The sequence below is a fragment of the Cololabis saira genome, chromosome 10 (assembly GCF_033807715.1).
Source record: "Cololabis saira isolate AMF1-May2022 chromosome 10, fColSai1.1, whole genome shotgun sequence".
NCBI lineage: Eukaryota > Metazoa > Chordata > Actinopteri > Beloniformes > Belonidae > Cololabis > Cololabis saira.
Window position 1 is genome coordinate 38,212,329 of NC_084596.1, and position 21,130 is coordinate 38,233,458.

The 21,130-nt window shown below is 38.5% G+C and overlaps 1 protein-coding gene across 2 annotated transcripts in view; it reads left to right on the forward strand.

Annotated features, from left to right (window-relative positions):
• Positions 1–21,130, forward strand: part of brinp2 (bone morphogenetic protein/retinoic acid inducible neural-specific 2) — a 230,807-nt gene that overhangs the window by 20,944 nt on the left and 188,733 nt on the right. The window contains exon 2 of one of the 2 annotated variants that reach the window (XM_061732840.1): positions 21,011–21,073. The exons of the other annotated variant lie outside the window; for it this stretch is intronic. The gene's annotated coding sequence lies outside the window, so the exon portion shown is untranslated. The remainder of the gene's footprint in view (positions 1–21,010; positions 21,074–21,130) is intronic. 2 annotated transcript variants of the gene reach the window in all.

Consider the following 21,130-nt stretch of genomic DNA (forward strand, 5'->3'; position numbering starts at 1 on the left):
AAAGGAAAATGGAAATGGAGAAATATATATATTTTCCATTCATCTTTTTCAAATCAACTTTTCTTTACAGTGTTGCTTTAATTCATTTAGGTGGCAGGCGTTTGTTTGTGAACAGCTTTCTGAAGGTCCCACCAGAGTATTTCAGTTACAAGGCCGTCTCTTCAGCTGCCTCTTCACCTGACTGCTGCAGACGGACCGGTGGGAGAGGGAGACAGAAGGGAATTCAGTGTTTTGTGAAGCCGGAGTGAGACAATGGTGAAGTAGTAAGATCCACGACTTATAGGTATGAGATGAGTCTGCTGCTGGTTGCGCTAAGGTTTTTTCCCTCTACCCCTCCTTGCTCTTTTTTAACTTGACTTTAGGGCTGCGACTCATGTCTATTTATATAGTCGATTACTCTATGCATTATTGAAATCCTTGATTGACTAATTGGATTATAAATTGCGCAATAACTTAAACCATTTTATTTAGGCATTAGGTTTTAAAATTGGCCAAAGATTGTGAAAGGCATGTGCCATTTATCAAGAAAACTTTGCAAATAAGTTCTTTAGTCAAAAATATGTGCTTTATTTAACTTGTGTGATGGACAAACTTTGCAGCTAAAATGCCATTATGGCAATCCAGTAATTTTTCTTGTAAAACCAACTCTAAGAATGTTTTAGATATCTAGTAAATTCAAAAACTGGCGGATGTGACAAAGGACATAAAGTTAGTGGATGTGAGAGAAGAGGATGCAGAGGATAGGGTTAGACAGAGGTGGAAGATTTACTGTGGCGACCCCCACAGGGAACAGAAAAGAAGAGCTAAACACAGGGAAATAGAGCTTTGCGCACAGAAACGTGTTTATGGCGGTAGAAAACGAGAGCTTTCTAACTGTGGTAAAGACACATTATGTATGCTGCAGCTTTGAGTAGTGTGAGAGAGGAAGAGTTTATTGAGTTCTGGTGTCAAACAGACAAGCAACAGGTCAGCGGACATCATATGCAGTGATGCCGGGAGTTGATAGTAAGATGTACGCCACCAAAACAACACAGGTAATGAAGAAACAGTTAATTTGGGATGCAGAAATGCTCCTTCACAGTAACATGTCCTGGATTCCACCGTCTGTTGTTAAGAAGCATTTAAACACCTCACCCTTTATTTTTATTACCGCTCAACTTTCTTTATTTTAATTTAATTTAATTTCATCTGTTTATTTGACAGGGACAGTACATGTTAATTGACTTTTATAAACGACAGATATAAGCAGATTAAAGCAAACAAGCTAATTTGCTCCATAGTCCCAAGGCAGGTAAAATAAAAATACACAATACAATAAAACAGTAAAATGGTGATACAATAAACGAATAATACATAAAATAAGACCTTGAGATTCTAAAATTTTCACACAATGAAATGATTACAAAACTGGTTTGCTTTTAGCAGGCTTTTGAGCCTGAAACCGCCGGAAACGTGCTCTATGTTTTATGATCCGGAAGGCTGAGACATGCAAACCATCCAAACCAGTATTAAATTAAATAAATGGATAGAAATCAGTGTTCTCGTGCAAATAACTTACTAGAAAACCCAGATGATATGAAAATACACCATAGCAGAATTTACTGCAACAAGCCCCCTAAAACGGAGTAGTCTCATTTTAGGAAGTCTTAAGTCAGATAAATGACTCATAAAATCTTATGAATTCAAATCGAGTTTTTGTCTTGATGCCATGCTATGTGGTTTTATGTTTTTAAATCCCATTACTTTTGGAGATCCACTTCGGAGCTGCACGCCTGCGTAGGTCATCTGCATCCCTTTTAGATTATATTGGACTGTACAGTGGAGATGGGATATACATATACATATTGGTATTTTAATTTATATGACATTAACATACATGATTAGTCCAATGATCTATGCCACTTACATGGGTCATTTAAAGACCAGATACACAAATGAGATCATTCATAATTAATTCATTTACTCCTTTGGCAGTGAGGATTTGCATCATTTTGAATCCGTCTTGTTACAGAGCAAAACATATTAAAGATGCCGGCTGGGCAGACGTTAGTAGTTCAGAATGGTGATGGCACAAGAACTATACATCACTCAAAATTAATACTACATCACAGTTGTGTAGTGAAACTAATATAGTAAAGGACTTTGTTTGGATACGCTCTGGATTCTGGCCTTCGTGCAGCTCACTGACTGAGCTTGTACAGCTTAAAATAAGACAGCAGAGAAATTAAGAAAAAAATTGAGATTTATAGCTTATGCTTAATTAAAATTTCTGGAAACTAATGGTTGGAAAATTGAAATGTTCCTTACAGATTAATATTTCTGCTACTGCCTGGTTTCACAAAACAGTGAAGCAGACTGTGACCATCCCGTGATTTCTACCACTTATAAAGGAATTTTTCTATATGTAATTGGAAAGTTGGAGCTGTCTTCATGAGGCTATGAGCCACTTCTGTGCAAGTGTACAGTGTCTCATATATTGCCAACAAGCACTTATTAAAAAAACAAAAGAACTAAATGAGAAAAAGAAAAAGACTAACCTCGCCCTCAAATGGAAAAGCAGATTTGTAGTGAAAACATTGAGAGAAGACATATAAGGCAAAATTCATAGGTGATTAATACGTTTGTTTTTTTCCAAAATGAATTCAGATTGAAGGGGCAAAATTTGAATACGAGTTTTACGAGTTGTTCTTTTACAAACCTGATGATAATAACATTTAATCAAATCTCAACGCTGTCTCATTTTTTTCATCTTGGATTACATGGCTTCGCTCATAAATATCAAATGGCAGTAATAAATAGAGCCACTGTCAGTGTGAAAACAGTTTTCTTTTGGTTATTGCGTAGATTTATGACATTTAAACATTCTTTGAAGTACATCCTGAACCAAAATATAATTTAAATATGACTAAATTTATTTTTTTCCATACGCTTTCATTCTTATAGATCGGCTGCATCTCTTCTACAAAGAAATGCAGATGAAGAGCACGTTGCCACTAAATTCACAGGAAGAAATATCTCTTTTACCAGTGCATTGGTCCAGAGATGGAAAGGCAAATTTTTAATTTAAGTAAATATAGTCACAGTTAGGTTGAAATTACAAAATTAAAAATCAATTTGACATTCATTGGATTTTACAACACAGAAGAGGAAAAGGGTCGAGATCATGTTACTAAAACCATCAAATATAAATATAAGTAAACATTTGAAATAAAAGCAGAGCACCTCTGATCAACCGGGATCATGTCCAGTGTGTACCCTGCATTCTGCCTCATAACAGCTGGATTTTCAACTGTAGACCTTATGGGACTGATTGCAGCAAGATCCTTAAGCAAGAGCTTGATACGAACAGACATTTCTTAGCATCGCTAATCCAAACTGATACAAACAGAAAAATGGCACCAACACCAAAAGCAGAATGATGGGTCGTCTTCAAGAAGATGCAATCATTTTTTTCTGCACTTAGCACTCGCTTCCTCACTTCAACAAACCCATTTTTCTTTCTGCTGTAATGGATTATTGGCACTCAGACCCAAGAGCCTCGTCTACCTTCCTCAAAAAAGATTAAACTCAATATCATTGCTGTCCGACTTGCGTCTCAGACTCAGCCACGGTTATAAGTTGGTTTTCGACTAATGCGGAAGCGGCAAAGGCACCGGGGAGGGTTTTTAGGTTTTCAAAATTAGTTGCTTCAGCAATATCACAACTTTGCAACAGAATTCATCTTAATTATGATTCATCAGAATGCGTTCAGCTTTTCCAGGCACTGGTGCCACAATCCACATTTCAAAAGTGTTTAGATCGATTAAAATGCAACACGTAATGCCGTTGGGGTACGTTGAAAACTCTTGGGAAACAGTGTGAGCAGAATGAAAGCAGTGAAAACGTCCAGCTGGTAAAGCCGTCAGGGGAGATAATAAGCACAATAGCTACAGCTACAACTCACATCACAACATATGACACACCCTTTGATGGTTTTATGTCTCATCTGCAACAAGGACTTTAAGATGAGTGTGTGTTTGTATTGGGTCCGTTGCCATCAGGTATTATGTATTGATCAAGCACTCCATCACAGACGCGTGTAGTCTGAGCAAGCATGATCTAGAGACACGAGCACTGCCAGTGGTGACATGAGGACGTCTGTGTTCAGGTGCACAGTGAAGGTGTTTGGATCTCCTTGACTGAGGTAATGAGGACATTAAACATGAATATGTGTGTATCTCCTTGACCAGGTTGATGGGTGTATCAACTCACAGAGAACATATTAAAACTGATGAGGTGGTTTGGAGTGAGCAATTTGAGCAATGGACTGAAGAATGGGCCGCATGGGAGACAAAGAATACACAACACCCCCCCCCTATGAGTATCTAACACGCACAAACAGGCTGAGTTTTACTGAGGACACTAAAAAGTGATTGATGTGAAATGTGTATTCGCTCTGTCTCTTCATGTAGTCTTTCTTCATATTCAGCTGCTAATTTTATCTCTCTAGGTTCAATCTCGGGTTACTCTCCAGCTGGAGATCTCAATTTACATAATGATGGATGATGTGGTCATTGTGCTGTTTGTCAAGGAGTTAAGCAGCAGTGCTTGGAGACTGTCTTCCATAATTGCCCTCAGCCACACGCAAGTGTTTCTTCTCCATCCCTTAGATTAAGTATAGACCAAAATATCTACCGCAGCGATTCACGGGGTGGGGTCACGAGTGTCATGCAGCATGTGTTCACTGCCTTTCCCTACACCTGAGAACCCCTCTACTGCTTACTGATGAAATAAAATAGTTATTCAAGCCACAGCTTGTCGAAGATTTGAAACACTCTGTTGCACAGGACGTGACGCGCGTAATATTGAAGGCAGAAGCCATAGCAGAGTGTTTAGAATGAACAGATTGGCTGCCTAGAGAAGAGATGAGAAAGCTGATAAAAGATAGGCATGTTTTATTAGGGGAAACCCCAGAAGAAAAGGAATGCCATCGAATTTGAAGATTAGAAGCCTGGTCTGTGAGCAGAGGGGTTTGTAAGCCCTGCTGTAACCACCCAAGGTATCATCTGTAAAAACTGAAAAAATGCACAGAATGGAAGAATTCTGCTTTTATGCCATAATGTTTAGTTTATTTTATTTATTTTTTTTAACTGTACATAACTGTACATCAACTTTAATTCGCTTACTGGGACTTATAATAAGTACACATACCTGGTCTGACATTTGTGGCACGTCCACTCTTGTGGAGATGGGCTTCTCTCGTGAAATGGTCCCACTTGTAAATAGTCTTTTCCCACTGCAGAAAGATGGACTGAAAATTGTTTGGAAATTACCTTTTAACAATTTCTTGTCCAAGGTCACTGCTGATGTCTCTCTTCGCTACACACTCATAATGTGTGTTCACACACAGACATCCATCAATTTTCTAAACCTGCTTTTTCCTGTTCAGTCGAGGTCAGTTGGAGCTTGTCCAAGCTGCCATTTGTCTAGAGATAAGACGGGTCAAAGAGACACCTGTTAGGGTTTATGGATTTTGAGTAATCTTGAGTTTCTGGCGTTTTTCTTGAAGCTTTTTTTTTTACTTTGTAAGTATCTGCTCTTCCCCTGCTCTTTCTTTAAATGCCTTCCATGATTGTTTTCAATACTGTGTATAGATAGATATATAGATATAGATTTTCCTCATTTTGGTGAAATGCCACAAACTGGACGCTGTGATTTCAAACAGCACCGACAAATCAAGATATAACTTTCAGCAGCAGCGTATTACCAGTGGCTGGTGGATAACCGTGATCACTGACTGTGGCCAACTCTGAGTATGCAGTCATCTACTGATAAGACTTACTTTGGATCAAACAATCCAGAGCCATATCATTTCAAGCCAGAATACACGAAGGGAAAAACTAAAGGTTTTGGAAGCTGATTATAAACTTTCAGTCAGTTGTATTTATCCGTTAGACAGCGCAGCTGATAAATACAACTGACTTCTGCGATGCCCTGATCACATGTAACCTGACAAGACTGCTGCAGGCAATCACAACACACAGGTACAGGTGCCTGGCCAAAGTATATCTCCTTATATGTCTATTTTTACGATTGTTAGGTGTCATTTTACATTGTTATTTCTACACAAGATAAGTTTACCAGTCTCAACATGTGAAAAAGAACATTATGAGTTACTGGGAAGTTTATTTTGTCATTTAGGTTAGGTGCAGCAATCTACTTGCATGACTATGCAAAAGTAGGCTATTGGGGCGAGGGGGTGTCAGACTGGATTATTTGATGCACAGAGGAGAGGAAGGTGTACAGCCGGCTCTCTTATCAAACTCTGGGGTTGACAGCAATCAAGTTAATTCCCAAATCCCTTTAATGCGTCAAAGTAAATCATATCACCCCAGAAAAAAAAGTAAAGTTCCAGCACAGTTATTAGAACATACAGATTTAACACAAAAAGGACCCAGTTGGGTCTTCCCGCCTTGAACGCACACAGACACGTTTATACACAGACACACTATGATGTCTCTTCTGGGCCTCTTCATACAAAAATATTCAGGCTTATTCATGAATTGCTTTTTAAGTAAGGAGAACTAGAGAACAAAATGAATAATTTGCTTGAATGTGTTTTCTAGCCATTTCATATGTATGTCTGAAATATATTAAAACATCTGAAGCTGACGTCATGATTGTGTGCATATATAGGCCAAAATAAGGAATAGGTTTGCAATGCAGAGTATTTTTATTTAAATAAAACCTTGTATATACATCATTTATGAAAAGACTAGAAATCATTTGTCTGTGTGTTTTTCATCGTCGTGATCAGTTTTTCTAAAATAATTGAATCTTGCTGTACATTAAGCTATTTTCATAAAACTGGACTATTTGAAAGTAAGTGAGCAGTAGACAGAAACATCATCCTATTTATTCTACTCTACACCCTAATCTCGAGCATCGGTGTGGTCAGTAACCAAGGAGATTCAGTTCATACCCCTCATGTATGTGTTGGTATTCTATGGTTTTAGTTTTTCTTTTTTGGCTCAGTCAACCAAAATGTACCTGCTGAAAGGTAGAATCTTTAATATGTTTTGACAGCTTACATGCGCATTTCTTTGTCATGATTGCTGGGATCTTCCACTATTTGTTACTTGTAACAAGAGTGAGCTGTTGCTACACCTGCCAGCTTCTCAGAACAATAGCTTTCATCTTGTAGATGCTTTTCCTTCCTGAAAGCGCTGATCTTATGAATGAGAACTACACTGTAGCTGTTATCGTGTCTGAAATCAGATACATAAAACTAGTTGACTTTGGGTGTTTTTAAAAGCAGAATGTAAGAAGTCCAAAGTGAATCATGAGTCAAGCATCAAATTGTGCCAGAAATTCAGGACAATCTTAGAACAATTATATTTTTCTTTTTTTTGTTTTGTTTGTAGCATTCACCCTTCAGGATCGATTGCCAAGTAGGTTGCAGGGTCGCACAGACAGTGTTTTTGCTGCCTTTCTTTATTCAACACAATAGTTTCAGTTTCACCACATTATATGCTTCAACAATGTTTGAAAACATGTTCTCAAAAATGCATGAGATGCAAACATTTCCACTGCAGTTTTCCCTTTGTAAATAAACGTTTGTACCTTATCCAAGGTTCTTTTGTTGACAAAACATTCATACATTTGGCCCCCGGCTGTTTCTTAAAGTACATAATCATCAATTGAAATTATGTAAAAACAATCCAGAAGACAAATAAGGTGAAAGTATTTCTAGTTCTTTGAATTCCAAAGTTCTGGGTGACATTCTTTTCTTACCGAAGGCATGCAACCAATGTTTTAGATTTTCCGCTCAGACTAATAAACTCAGTCCAAATCAGAAAATGTTGAAACAATAATAAAATGCAAAATAACAATAAAAACCACAGAGATTCTTAGATTCACATTGACTTTTATTCCAATGTAGAAAATGTATGCTTTTTCTTTTGTCATTTGTTGATCAATTTTTTTTTAAGCCCTTCTGTGTGTTCCAGAAAAGTTGTCATGGTCGCAGTTTACAAAAATATAATTTGAAGAAATTGATGTCAACATGTAATCATAGTAATTTGGTACAACAGAACGTAAAAGACAGAGTCTTTCCGGAGTCCGGAATGGGTGCAAACTGGAACACAGCTGATATAACCAAACATCCTCTATACACAAGATAGCGCATTGCCGTTACTGGCAATGGTATGGAATGGTATACACTTCCGGTCTCCTAAGTGGGCGTGGCCGCCTCTCTGACCTCACTTCCGGTCTCCTAAGTGGGCGTGGCCGCCCCGCTCCCCACATCGTTTTGGAACATACAACACTAGATACAGTACAACTTTCTTCCAAAAATACTTAAATAATAAAAATAAGAGTATTATTAAGCAAAGAAGCAAGTTTTATTTTAGTTTTAAACTTAATTTTATCCGATGGGAAAACGAGGAGAGCCAAATCTCGCGAGAGTGTGTTGCTCAGACAGAGACAGGTCTCAAACAAAGTTCATTTTCTCCTAATCTGTCGGTCTGAAAATTGCCATTTTGGTGTCAGAATGTTCAGAAGGTTTGTGGCTTTTGAAAAATGGGTCCCATATTTACTTAGGTTACTATGGGGCGAAGGAATTGGTAATAATCTGTGCTCACGTTCACTTTTCCCATAGGACTCAATAGACTCAGGACCTACTTCCGGTCTCCTAAAGGGGCGTGGCAGTCACGTGACACAGATACAAGAACTCGAACCTTAGTGGGCTGTCTCGGTTTATAGAACGTCTCTGATATAACTGCATGGGGCAGAGAGTGCTTTGAGAAACCTTTTTGTTGAGCTAAAATAGAAATTCATATTCACAAATGTCCCTTCACTGTGTATAAAAAAAACAAAAAAAAACATGTGTGAGCTCAGAGAAATCTGGAATGAATCATCACACACTAAAATTGTGTGTGTTGAGGTCTAGACTGTTCAGTATTGCAGGTCGTTGTCGTAATATAATTGGCCCATTTACTCAAAGACAAGAAAAGCATCATCTTAACTGTGAGCCTCTGTGATGGTTTGGGGTTGCAAAGGTCATTTATACGTCTGTGATGGCAGCATTAATGCAGAGAAATTAATGCTGCCAGGTTTTGGATCAACATATTCTGCCTTCAAGAACTCTTCTTTTCCAGCAACATGCATTCATTTTTCAACAAGACAGTATAAAACCACATACTGCACACATAACGAAAGCACGGTTTAAGAGGACAAAAACAGGCACTGGACTATCCTGCCTGCAGTCCTCTTCTGTTCCCAGTAGAGAGTGTGTGGAGAATTTGGGATCGAAAATTAAAATAATGACAATTTTGGTATTATCAATGCCAAAGTGTAGAGTGTCCTAACTTTTTCTTGTAAATTGGAATACATTTAGGCTGATTAGGAAAAATAAAAAAATATCTTTGGTTCATAATTTCTGCAAAGATGTAAAAGTCAAAGTAAATGTAAAAATTACAGGTTTATTCTTTAACTTCCATTTCACACATCATCCCAACTTTTTATTCTGATTGTGGCTATAAATACAAAACATTAACCCCAAATGTTATGGTCGGAAGGAGCTGCTCAAGAAAAAAAATATCTTTAAAGGCTGGATTGCACCATGTAGCAGTATAGCCTACTTATTTCCTGAGGGAGAGGAAAGCAGTATGCAGAAGGAGGTTTTATAACACATGCTGCATGATGGAAATGTGACATTAGGATCCGTTGCAGCTCCGCCATTCAGACAAAATATGGCATGATGTAGCTATGAGGCAACACTAACATACTCACCAACCATACATTTGAGAGTTTCAGACAGCCTGCTGGGGGTGAGTTATGGTGAGTATTGTCATTTACTAAATGCTGTGTAAGTCGTAGTGTCCAAATGTGTCATTGCAAGATAAGACATTATACTTAATCCATTATAGGTTCCTCAGTATGAAGGCTGTATGATGAAAAGCCCACTGAGAACATCCTGCAGTACAGAGGCCTTGACTTGCGGATGAGATTTATGTACTTTAAGATGGATACAGAGCTCAGCTGGGCCAGTGAAAGAATATCAAAGCAGTTTTAGTGTTTATTTGTATACACCTTTAAAAGCATTCTGACTCTTTCCACCCTAAAAGACCTTGTTCTGCAACAAGGCTATATCAAATCAAATCAAACTTTATTTATATAGCACTTTTCATACAATAAAATGCAGTTGCTTAACAGTAAAAACACTCCCCCCTCCCCCACTCTAATCCCTATCAATGATAAAACAGAATTCAAGATTAAAAGAAATAACAACACAGCAACATTGCTGCGCACAGAAGAGCCAGTGAGGGAACACTATCACAGGGAGCCATCTGCAGTTGGAGGAGGCTGCTACGCCTGGGGGCCAGACTGCGTGGTAGGGGGCCAGGGGGTCACAACCCACCCTGGGGCGGCATGGAGGGCCCAACACCACCCTGTTGGATGGATCTATGGATGGATCTATGGATGGATCTATGGACCCACCACAGCCCAGGGGGGAGTGGACAGACCGAGAATCAACAGCCCCCCAATGCAGAGGACTCCCACTGAGGAAACACTGGAGTTAGAAAGTAAAAAGTATGAAAAATATAAAAATGAAAATAAGCTTAGTCAATACAAATAAATTAAAAAAAACAATTAATAGATATAAATAATAATACATCGTAGTAGAAAGAGAAAAGATATCGGCAATAAATAACAGTAAAATGTGTTTAAAAAACAAAGCTAAACAGAAAATGTTACATGGAAAGTCCAAAACCGGATTAAAACAAAGGGGACATTAGTTAAAAGCCAGATTAAAAAAGTAATTCTTGAGCCTGCTTTTAAAAACATGAATGTTCCCTGCAGCCCTCCAGTTCTCCAGTCATCTGTTCCATAAGTGTGATGCGTAGTGTTGGAAGGCTGCCTCACCATGGGCTCTTGTTTTAACAATGGGAATATTGAGAAGGCCTCTGCCGGAGGACCTGAGCGTCTGCATAAGGTAAAAGCAAATCAGTAAAACAAGAAGGCACAAGACCATTAAGACTCTTCAAAATCATAAAATCAATCCTAAAAGACACAGGGAGCCAATGCAGCGATTTAAAAACTTTTAGTGATGTGTGAGTCAATTCAAATGTAACCCGTGGTCATTTTGCAAAGGTTTATAGTTGTATATTCAAGAACGAGACCGTTTAATACCATGACTAAAGTTACTGTATGCTTTGATTTTGTTCCATCAAGTTTGGTTGCAGTTATTACGCTCCGTAACTACTGACACGTTATTCTGTCTTCTTGATGGTATTTTTGCTGAATATGTTGATGACTGTGTCTAATTGATGAACACTTTGTTATATTATGGGTTCAAGTATTTTGGTAAGAAAATCCCTAGTTTTATTCTAGGCAAACATCTTAGGTAATTATTACATATCTTACATTTCCAACTATACGGACTACTGGATGATCAATGGCAATTAAAATGAGCAGCTTTGTTAATAACCTCACAGACGCAACACTCCAACATTAATGCATCACTGCAATCAGTACATGTGATGAAGAGGCAGAGGAAAACAATGACATAAAAAGATGTATAAGACTTATACATATTCCTCAGTCAACAAGGGTTTTAAATTGTACTCATTCCTTGATCTTGTGTATCATATTTCCCTAAATAATTTTTTGGGGTTTACATATTTGGTTACCCCCATGGGCATAGCTGAAAATGTGGCTTGTGGACCATTTCTAGATAGAACTTAAATATATTTGCCAAAATCTACATAATTTGGTATAAAGTTGAGTGAGTTATAGCAAAATCCAATTCAACAATTTCTAGCCGTGCCATTGTTTTTTTTTTTACTTTACTTTAATCACATTGTCACCATGGAGCTGATTTAGGGATCATGTGCTCTTCATTTCCAGTAACATTGTTAAATTTAAAGTCTCTGTATGCCTAAAGCAGTCAGTAAATATTTGGCAAGTATAAACAAGCAATTCATGATGCTTGTTTATGCTTATGTAATCTACAAACATTTATGATGCTTGGATAAAGTGCACAAGCTATGGCCAGTTTCTTTTAATCCCCTTTTTTGTCTATGCAGCTGTGTTGTTTCACGGACTCTGCTGATTATATTTGAACTGTGAAAGTCGGTCCAACAGTGCTGCGCACCAAAGTTGTTACAGAAAAAAAGCTAAAATGGAGATGTCATATTACTGACTATGTACAGTATACAGGGAAAAAAAAACAAGCAAAAAATAAATAAAACATTTAAAAAAGAAATCCAGTATAGTGCAATTTAGTTGCCAAAGATGTGTTTTTGTTGAGCATATTGAACAAGACCTGCATGTTACATTTCAAATCAGAAGGACTTACAGTGTGTGGGGCCTGACCTTTTAAAAAATAAAGATTTTTGAGACTTAATTTCAGAGTTTCCTGCACAACTTCCCAGACTCCCAAGGTGCACGGAGATGAAAAATGTCTTTTAGAAGTCAAGACTCCACTGGCACTGGCACTGGTAATAAACAGAGCAACTTGAATATTTGACCAACAGCTTATAACCTTTAAATATAAAAGTATTCCACCCTTTGGGTTTTAATAATAATGTAATTGGAATAATTTAATGAATAATAACATATCTTTTGCCATTATGAAACTGGCTATTTACTCTGTGTACAGCCTCATTTCTGTCACAACATTTTTGTCTTCTGCCATCTTTCAAAGCAAACAGCTGGATAGGAAAAGAGAGACAGGGAGGAATCCCTGTCTCCTGCTCTCAGTCACCTGGACACTGTTCTCCGCACTTCCTCTTCCATCCTTTCTGCCATCTCCCCGTCCCTCTGTACGGGATGTGTCTCACAGACGTTGAGTCTGTTTTGACAGCGTCGCGGTCTGCTAGTGGGACGTCAACTTGAACATTCCTCCCTGTCCGTCACCGCCTCTGGTGGCACCTATACGCATTAAACATCGGGCTTTGTGGAAGTATAGTCAGAGGATATGTTCAGTCGGCAGGTCTGAAGGAAATCTTTCTCCATCATGTGATTAAGCTCGGTTCTCACTTTGAAAGCTGGAACAGTGGGTGAAGCGATGTTAAAGAAGAGTTCATATTTACTGAGTACTGTGTTGTGCCTTCAACACACATAATATACAGTAACAGAAACACTCGTATGTTTTTTACATGCAGTAACATACAGAAAATGCACATACACACACCTACAACTTAATTCAATTAACATTCTGATCTTCTTGAAAAATGGCAGGATTGAGACAATTGAAGAGGGAATAAGAAGAAACTCCCACTGGAACTGAGCTGATGCAGCAGTGATGAAACTGCATTTTCAGGCAGGGGTGACTCTCTGAACATGTTCATACAAAAACATCTTTCAATTAGCAAGCAATAGGTGAACATGTGAGGGTTAATTTTCTTGAAACGTAACGTCTGATGCTTTCCCACGCTTCCATGACACTCAGAGACAGCCGGTTGGAAGTCGGCTTCAGCTGATAATTGAGCTATCAAGATGGGATTTGATGTGTGCACACCGAGGCTGATGCAACATCCAGATACATCTCTGGTTCTTTTGTTCATTCCTCTTTTAAGCGACAAAGACCAGGCAAAGACCAGATTTCAAAATTATTCAGCTGTTCACAAAGAAGAGTTTGGCATTTTTGACAGTTCAAAATACATATTTAGTAGTTTGGCTGTGTCCCAAGGTCATAAAGTAATACCTTGGGGACAATGTCAACTGTCAATTTAAGCTAAAATGAAAAAAAAACAAGGATTATATCAGGTGTGAGTAATATAATAACAGCTGTGGAGAAATTGCTACACAAAATATAAACAGGTGTCCTCTGTACTACAGATGCAGCAATTGTGTTAGTCAGGTGTTTACTAGCTAAAGTCAAATATGCTGTTTGCTACAGCTTAGAACTAAATGGAAATACATTTTTCATCATTTCTGACAATTACAAGTCACCTGTGAGTTTCCAGAGACAGGTGTCACAGAAGCTGCTGCAGCTCAAAGGTAGATGGATGCCAACTGTACGCATGATGGCCACCAGCACACGTTAACGTTCCCACCCTAACCTACTCTCCATCACAGTGGCATAAACCATTCAATCATAGTTAAAACATGAGTTTTGATGTATATGGTGGCGCCATATTGTTAGGGCATCATAAATAACTGCTGACAGTTGATGGATTCATTTCACAGATAATGAATTGACTTAAGAATCAAAGTGCTTTTCCAACTGATGTCCTCATACAGATGTTTATTAATTTTTGTATCTATTGCTTTTTTCTCCCAAATGAGGTCATTTTTTTGTGTAATTTTGATGAATTTTTGCTCCATTTAGTACCTACACGGCATTCTGTTAATAACCTGACAATAAGATTATAAACCACGAGTTGAATGCTTTGACCGTGAACTGTAATAGACTCTCTTCATTTTCTGGGATCGATTCTCCAATAAAGCTATACGATGAAAGTCATCTGTGCTTGATTATAATTACTCTGAATTCAGGTACGGTCTTGTCTCATCACAGAATTAACTAATAATAACAAAAATACATGAATGCTGCCACTGCAAAAGGGTTTGGTTAGATGCAGATAATTTCATTTATTTAAAATTCAAAAAGCAATTGAATAATACAATTCTCAACCTCGTGGCTTTAGAGGGTATTTTAATATGGCCTATTGCCTTTCTGAAACACGCTACAAGCTGCTGCTGCTGATTATCCTCACAGTATCAGTCAACTTGACACTTGGCTTCCTTGCTGATTCATTACTTATCAATAGTATATAATATTGGAGGGCAAAAAGGCAATATCTCGGAGTTTAAGCCAGAGTTTACTTTGGAACCTGGCACTGGTGTGGAGTTTGTTTGAAATTGTTGTTATGTTTATTTTAGTCAATGATATTCATTGTTAACAGAAATTGAGAGTGGTAATGAAAATGATTATTTAGCGCTGTTTGAGTTCACAAACCTAATTATCACCTTATGACTTGTTTTGTCATTATTGTATTTTAATGTGTCATTGTTTTGACACGAAGTGCTTTCTTTCTTGTAATAGTATTTCAACTATGGTGGATCTTTGAAAAACAAAAGGGTTACTTCGGATGATCACCAGACAGGCTTCTGCTGCTACTTTGCGTAAACGACTTTTTCAACTGATTAAAGTTGAAAACTTTGGATGGCAAAGAGGGCTGACCTGATATCTTTAATGCCACCATTAGGTTTAATTTGAGCTGCTGATGGTGGAAGTTAGTCAACCTTTTACTTGTATAGCAGATTTACTTCTTTACTTTTTACCTGGTGCAGACGTTAAAAAGTCGGTGTGAGTTTCCCATAAATAGTCTCCCACAGGAAAATCTGTGAGGTGATTATTCAAATCTGTGATGTAGACTGACATTGTTTATCTTGTTTTTGATGGCAATTCACTAGAAACTACAACATTATTTACCCCCCTCATGTCTTAAGCTTGTGATTGGCATAATGGAAATCATTATTGTAGACATTGCACAGGTGAAAAGTTGCACGGGAGAAAATGTATTAAAGAAAATAGTTACTGTCAAGATTGTGGTTATTTCTTATTTCAGCTTGTCTGTAATTGTACATTTTGTTTTGGATATCATTCTTATGAATAGGACCACCACAATAAGGTTTGATCTTAGTTTACTGTTAAAACAATCCATAAAAATCACAGGAAAAATAAAAAACATCTGCCGCAAAAAAGGTAACATTTTCAGTCAGCTCAGAGATAACAGACATTTTCCTAGCAGTTTGAGATCCTGTATTTTGATATTCCGGGATATAAAACGCATAAACAGTGAAAATACACAGAAGGGATCTGATCCAAAAATCTAGTCCAAAAATCTACTATTTAGGAGATATTTCTTGTCAGGCTGTGAGTTAATACAACATCTAAAATGAGGCATCTGTTAAGAGTAGGCCGTACTTATGAGGAAATTTTAATAAGAGAGAAAAAAGCTGGATCTGACGTTACCATCACCTGAAATAATTAATCTTGTTTACATAGTTTGTGCAAACAAGAGAAGATACTTCTGAATGATCTGCGATAGAAAGCCGATCTGATAAAAATAAAACCATTATAATTCAAAAAGCCACGTTATAACCAAATGTATTCTTACCTCTCAAGTATGAGATGCTGTAGTTCAGCAGTGAAGCTTCAAAGAAAGTAGCTGCTCCATCTGCGTTAAGCCAGGTTTCATTTAATGAGAAATGTCTTGTTAAAAAAGGATCTGACGTCCAAGAGTGTCATTTTCTCTGCAAGTGGAAAAGGCTTTTTAATATGTAAAACAGGAGACGGTCATTTATGTGTGCCAACGAATCTAACATTATTAAAATTCACGCCGTCTTATATCTGACAGTGACGATGACAGGGATTGTTGAATCGTTACAGTTTTCAGTGGGTTCAAGTCTGACGGAGTCAGTATCACTGTTTGATGTGGGGATTTTTGGGGGTAACACTCACCGTGGAGGCCCAATCAGTCCTTCACTTTCTTAGCCAGAAACCATATAAACAAAAGTTAAAGACAGATATTTAGGAAAATCTTATGATATCACTCTGGAACTCAGTAGTAGAAAAGATGTTTCTGCTACACCCAACTTTTTTTTCCTGCTCAGTTATCTAAGATTGTAGAATATGTTTGATTGCTGTTCGACTAAATGTAAAAAGAGGTCAAAGAAAACCTAACCTCAGAGTAGGGCTGCACGATATGGCCTTTTATTAATATCTCGATATTTTTAGGCCATGTCACGATACACGATATATATCTCGATATTTTGCCTTAGCCTTGAATTAACACTTTGATGCCTATAATCACACCAGTATGATGATTCTATATGTCTACATTAAAACATTCTTGTGTCACACTGCATTCATATATGCTAATTTAAAACTTTCATGCAAAAAGGGGGAAATCACAACTAAGTCAAATTAACCAAAACTGTATTTATTAAACACTTACTAAGCAGTGAGTGGCACAAACATAAAAATTGTCATTAAAGGACATCTTCTGGTCCAGGTTTTACCTGGGATGAGCTGCTCTGAGCAGGAGGGCCTTTAGAGCACCTTTATATTAAGACTAATTGTAGATGTAAGGACTGCAATGTTTCATCCTCTCCTCCTTTACTTTGCATCACTTTCACTTACTTTTAGAAATATGACGTCATATAGTCTTGTTTGACTTTGTTTCAATGATAGTGATTGATTTCATGTGGCCACATTTAAGGCAACACTAGGTGAAGTTTCTCAGCTCTGGAAGAGAAAGGCTTGGGCGGCGCGCTGCGCGCGGACGCGTTTGCGCACTGAGTGGCATAAGCCTGAGATATACTTGCAGTTCAGACTGCGTAGGCTACGCATCATGGCTGCGTATCCTGCGTTCATTTGACGCGTCGACGTGCACGTTCTCAAAAAGACACTGAACGCGTAAGCGACCTGCAGTTCTCGCTCTGGCCGCGAGTGGCGCTGGTCCCGGTCAGATACCAGCTGGCCACAAGTGATGACGCGGAGGTCGCTGGCGCCGTTTCCTTTGCCGAGATCGCAACCAAAGCAATGTTATAATCTCCTCTTCATCCAATGGTGTCATGTTAACTTGTTTGTTGTTCTAATCTGCTACTGCTACTACTAAATATTTAATCACTTTTCCAACTGTTGCTCTGCTTACTGCCCCCTATCGGTCACCGCAGGTACTACACGCTCTCTTCGCGTAAACGCGAGCGACATTGCGGTTGGTGGTGCACGCGAACGGACGTGAACGGACGCGAACGCAAGCACCAACAGCAAGTATATTCCAGGCCATAGTGGGAGCTGCATCAGCGCGGCGTCAGAGGAGAAAACATCCCCTCCCGTCTTTACTAAACCGTCCCAGTTTGAAAAGAGGCCGTCGCGCGTAGCAACCCGCGTGGATGAGCTCAGGGCGCAAACAGGCCGAGTTTGGGAAAGTTAGGTGGAACTCACCGGCGGTCCCGGACACCTGTATGATGATGCATGCATGTGACTGACGTATGTAACTAGGTGCGCTTGTTTTATCTCTCTGAGGAGAGACGAGACGAGAGAGTGAGAAAAGCCTGTAATTTAATGCTAAAAGCAAATGCGTGACAATGTATACTTGAATATTCACGATATAGTCATTTTGTACATCGCACAGAGTAGAATCCGCAATACCTTGAATATACTCGATATATCGCCCAGCCCTACCTCAGAGCAGTAAATAGATTGTAAAAAGCAGAGAAAAAGGAGCATCAGAGCTTTGTTTCTTCTTCTTCTGTTATCCTCCACCAGTGAGAAGTGTTCGGTTTCGAGACTGTCTAGTAAGATGGATCAAGAGCCTTTCTGACATTTCAAGGATCTCAAATATTTGACACTTGAGTCAAACATTTCATTCAGGTCTGTCACAGAGGTGCTGCCCCTTAGAAAGCTGTCATTCTGAGACCTTGTCAGACACAAACTGCGACTGGGGCTGCACTCAACACTGGAGGCGGACGTTATTTTAGCTATATTAATATAAAATTAATTTTAGTTTTAGATATAATTTTGCAGTTCCTCTTTGGAAAACAACCTCATTACAATTCCTTGTTATCTACGATGTTCTTGTAATTGGAAACTAAATTGTTCTCAGCAAGTATGAAATTGTATTCAGGCCGCACTGAATTTTATTGTGACATGCTTTGTATTGATATTAGAATGTAATAGAAAATCCCCTTACTTTTAAAACTTTGTTTTATGAAAATGCTTTTTTTCAGATGGTTGTGCACCCTTAGCTCGTCCAAGATCTTAGTTACGCAATGCATACTGTATGCAATTTTGTGAAATAATTTTCTGCTATCAGATATTAAAGCTATTTACTTTCTTCTTTGTTTGTTCCTTTGTCAGTAGTCAGTGACCACAATCTTTTCTGAACCTACACAATGCAATAACAAGAGTTTTTCTTTATTTAAACATTGGGTTATTGCAGAATTTGATGGAGACCAAAGCCAGACATAAAAGAAACACAGAACCACGTCTGTCCACTGGGTAGAAACACAGCACTAAATGCATCGAACTAAAAGTTAGAGCTCACATTCTTTTTTTAGAATTTTAATCTGCATTTCTGAAGGGTCTTCAGAAATGCAATCTTCAGTGAAGACATAACAATTAATGTGGTGTTTACCAGTCTGAACTTACAGACAGATACAGCAATCAGATAAGCAAGACGACATGATACATTACAGTCTCATTATCGTTTTGTACCAAAAACTAAGCCAAAATACGGAGGTGATGTGTGGAAGAATGATTGTAAGTACATTATTAGTTACTCATATTGTTGTGGAAGAAAGTCGGTCCAGTCTTCTTGACAACATTGCTTCAGTTTATTGACATTTACAGGCATTTGTTTATGCACAGCTTTCATATTTAATATTGGTGCTGCCGCAGCATTTCTGCTGGTTTAGGTCTCAACATTGACTGGGCCATTGCTATACCTTTTATAATATGAAATAATATAATATATTTTTCAAGTTAGACAAGTCTAAATTAAAGCTGTAAGCAGCGATGAACGGGCCCTCGCACCCTTATGCACGTTCAGGAGTGCTGCAGTGGAAGCGCTTGTATGACTTGCATGTAGATTCTTCAGGCCTGGACATTTAGCGGATGACACCACCCATGACTCTCTATATCAAACCATTCAAAAGTTATGGCAGAAAGTAGGAACTATCAGATATCGACCAATCAGAAGAAGGGGCGGGGCTAATTTGCACCAATTATGTTCAAGGACTCAAAACTGAGTCTGATGACACCACCCATGACTCTCTATATCAAACCATTCAAAAGTTATGGCAGAAAGTAGGAACTATCAAATATGGACCAATCAGATGAAGGGGGGGCACGCTTTTTGGCGTCTATCTTCGCCACGGTAACGCTTTTGACTGAGAAAAGTAATGCGCATCGTCGCAGGATCGAGAAGCACATTTTGATGTATAACACACCTTGGTGCACGTTACGGTTCGAGCGAAGAAACGGCCGAAGAAATGGCATAAATTGCGGCAAAATTACACGATTAATTCAAAATGGCCGACTTCCTGTTCAGTTTCGGCCATGGCACCAAGAGACTTTTCTTTAAGTCTTTAAGTCTTTACTTTTTCGTGCATGTACTTCAAAACGTATTGTGGGGCTTGAGGCACAAAGTTTTCTAGGGGGCGCTGTTGAGCCATTAGGCCACGCCCATTAATGCAAACCATTAAATATCAAAAATTCCTACAGATACAATAGGGCCTTCGCACTGTAAGTGCTCAGGCCCTAATAATCATCTCTCCACCACTGTGCTTGTCACCTGGTATGAGGTGCTTGTTTTTTTTTTCCTGATATTAACAATATTCCTCTTTTTTGTATTATTCCAGACATTCTTTGGTTTGTTCAGATGCAGTTTTATAAACCTTATCCTTGGAGTCATGTTCTTTGTCCAAATGTTCAGTCTCTTTCTGAGGACATTGTAATAAAAATGTACTACTTACATGCTATCTGAGTGTCACATAATAAGATATAGTGTGAATAAAACTGAAAAGAGTTGTTCTTTTTTTCACATGAGTGCATGTCTAAAATAACACTTGAATAGCATCTAATGTATTGTATCTGCTGGATGCGCAAATAAACTTTAAAGCCACATGGAAGAAACATAATGAACACTTTTGAAGCTGTACAGTATGTTATGTTCCTGCAGTAATGCACCAGTAGAGCTTCACAGTGGTGTATTTCTGTTGCACATATTCACCTGTTCTGCACTCCCTCTCCATCTCCCCATCTCTCCATCTGTCCATCTGTCCCCTCTCTTTTCATTCCGCCACTTCATCTATCATCTCTCTTCTATGTCTACCATTCTTTTCCTGTCTTATCTTTTTGCTTCTTCTCTCTGCGTCCCCCCTTTCTTCTTAGCTGTGGCCCTCGGGCCTTCATTACTCTGATGTTATGCAGTAGCCACTCCTTTCATCCCTGTGTCATTGTGGGATTAACGCTGTCTCCATCTCTGTCACTTGCTTATTTATTTTCTAGACCCTTGAAATAAAGCTCGGCCAGACGTGTGATGAACTTCAGATTACTGGAGGCGGGAGGCAGGTATGGAAATCCTTCGCCGATTAGATGCCCTTCCTCATTCTGAGGGAGATGTGCACA